This window comes from Clavelina lepadiformis, unplaced genomic scaffold (assembly GCF_947623445.1).
Source record: "Clavelina lepadiformis unplaced genomic scaffold, kaClaLepa1.1 scaffold_152, whole genome shotgun sequence".
Lineage (NCBI taxonomy): Eukaryota > Metazoa > Chordata > Ascidiacea > Aplousobranchia > Clavelinidae > Clavelina > Clavelina lepadiformis.
The window spans coordinates 1-2,500 of NW_027508263.1; the positions used below are offsets into that span (position 1 = coordinate 1).

The 2,500-nt window shown below is 49.0% G+C and overlaps 1 non-coding gene across 1 annotated transcript in view; it reads left to right on the forward strand.

Annotated features, from left to right (window-relative positions):
- Positions 1-1,421: 1,421 nt before the first annotated feature.
- LOC143472611 (small subunit ribosomal RNA) overlaps positions 1,422-2,500 on the forward strand; it is a 1,808-nt gene continuing 729 nt past the window's right edge. Inside the window, exon 1 of the ribosomal RNA XR_013119956.1 lies at positions 1,422-2,500. This exon is cut by the window's right edge and continues 729 nt beyond it. This is a non-coding gene — a ribosomal RNA (small subunit ribosomal RNA).

Here is a 2,500-nt window from a genome sequence, read left to right on the forward strand (position 1 = left end):
ATTATGAGCGAAGCAAACATTTACCTGGAGCATCAGCCTTCCGCTATTATTATTCCGCTTAAACCTATTCCTACTGCAATGTTCAATGATCAATGATCAACTCAATTCCCGACGAAAGACGGTCTATTCTGAGTTACCCAAAACGGTGACTGGCAGGTGAGTGCATTTGATATATTTCTTTAGCGTTTGGACGTGTGTGATTCAATATATTTTGTATGACACTCTGTTACATTGTCGTAATTGAGCTCTTCAATTTAATTTCATTTAATTTAATTTTATTTTATAATTTAACAATAACTTTGTACAATTAAATAACTTTAATTGATAAATACGTTGTCATTGCCTTGCATTGACTCACGTAGCTTTGCAATGCTGCTTGATGATCATTTGATGATTTTGTTGTATGACATATATTGTTATGATTATATCGATTAAAATTGTGCACTTTGACACTGTATGGCATTAGATTAATTTTATCAAGTCGATTCACACCAAAAAAATGTTAAAGTCCAAACGCCCAGGTCGCGCGGATAGCCCTCACCCGCCGCGGATTTTCCCAAGTCGGAAGAGCTTTAGCCGCGAGTCGGTGTTTGGACTTTAACTTTTTGTTGGTGTGATGAGACTTGAAAATTTTTTAGAGTCCAAACGACCAGGTCGCGCGCATAGCTTTCACCTGGCGCGGATTTTCCGAACTCGGGAGAGCATCACGCGCGGGTCGGTGTTGTGGACTCTGAAAATTTTTCCCATCCACTCCAAAAAATGTTAGAGTCCAAACGCCCAGGCCGCGCATATTCTCTTGACCGAGCGCGGATTTTTCGACCTCGGAAAAGTTTTTGCCGCGGGTCGATGTTTGGACTCTGAAATTTTTTCAAGTCTCGACAAAAAGTTAAAGTCCAAACGTTGGGAAATATTTTCAGAGTCCAAACGTTCGAGTTGCGCGCAGTGCCCGGCCGGGGCGCGGTTCGGCGGCCACGGCAAGCGGCCACGCACCTTCCCAAACTCCAAATCCGGCCGCGAGCTCGCGCGATCCCGAGGCCGTTCTGGGGTACCATGGCGATGCAGGATTCTGTGACTACTATGAGGGAGCAGGCAGTCGTGTGAGCGAATGCGCGCGCGAGTGCGAATCGAAGCAGAATCGATCTCGGTTGGCGTCGGGCACGATGGGCAGATGTAATGCTGTTCGCGCGGTCGCCCATGCTTAGCCGGGGTTTTGAGCGGTCTGTCGGATCCAGTGGCAAGCTATCGGCGTGCCTCGGCGCGAGTATTGCACTCGAATCGCCGGGCAGCGTCCGGAATTGACGGTTTTCGGAGCTCGTGCAAGCCGCGAGCGTAGTGTTTGAGTAGCGATGTACACGGAGAACGTGTGAAAAGAAACGCGGGGCGCCCGTCGTCCCGCAGCAGCCTCGTTTGCTGCGAATAGCTACCTGGTTGATCCTGCCAGTAGTCATATGCTTGTCTCAAAGATTAAGCCATGCAAGTGTAAGTACGAGCTCTCGTACAGTGAAACTGCGAATGGCTCATTAAATCAGTTATGGTTCATTTGATCGTACGTGTTACTTGGATAACTGTGGTAATTCTAGAGCTAATACATGCGAAAAGCGCCGACTCACGGAGGCGTGCATTTATCAGACCAAAAACCGACCGGGCCTCGGCCCGTGCTCGTTGGTGACTCTGGATAACTTTGCGGATCGCACGGTCTTGCACCGGCGACAAATCATTCAAGTGTCTGCCCTATCAACTTTCGTCGGTACGGTATCTGCCTACCGAGGTTCTTACGGGTGACGGGGAATCAGGGTTCGATTCCGGAGAGGGAGCCTGAGAAACGGCTACCACTTCCAAGGAAGGCAGCAGGCGCGCAAATTACCCATTCCCGACGCGGGGAGGTAGTGACGAAAAATAACAATGCAGGACTCTAACGAGGCCCTGTAATTGGAATGAGTACACTCTAAAACTTTTAACGAGTATCCATTGGAGGGCAAGTCTGGTGCCAGCAGCCGCGGTAATTCCAGCTCCAAAAGTGTATATTTAAGTTGTTGCGGTTAAAAAGCTCGTAGTTGGATTTTGGGCTCGGGCCGTCGGTCCGTCGCAAGGCGTGTACTGGCGTGCCCGGCCTCACCTTCGGTTCACCGTCGGTGCTCTTGACTGAGTGTTGGCGGCGGCCGGAACGTTTACTTTGAAAAAATTAGAGTGTTCAAAGCAGGCGGTTCGCCTGAATAATGGTGCATGGAATAATGGAATAGGACCTCGGTTCTATTTTGTTGGTTTTCGGAGCGCGAGGTAATGATTAAGAGGGACGGACGGGGGCATTCGTACTGTGCCGCTAGAGGTGAAATTCTTGGATCGGCGCAAGACGAACAACTGCGAAAGCATTTGCCAAGAATGTTTTCTTTAATCAAGAGCGAAAGTCAGAGGTTCGAAGACGATCAGATACCGTCCTAGTTCTGACTATAAACGATGCCAACTAGCGATCGGGGGGCGTTACTTTGACGACCTCTCCGGC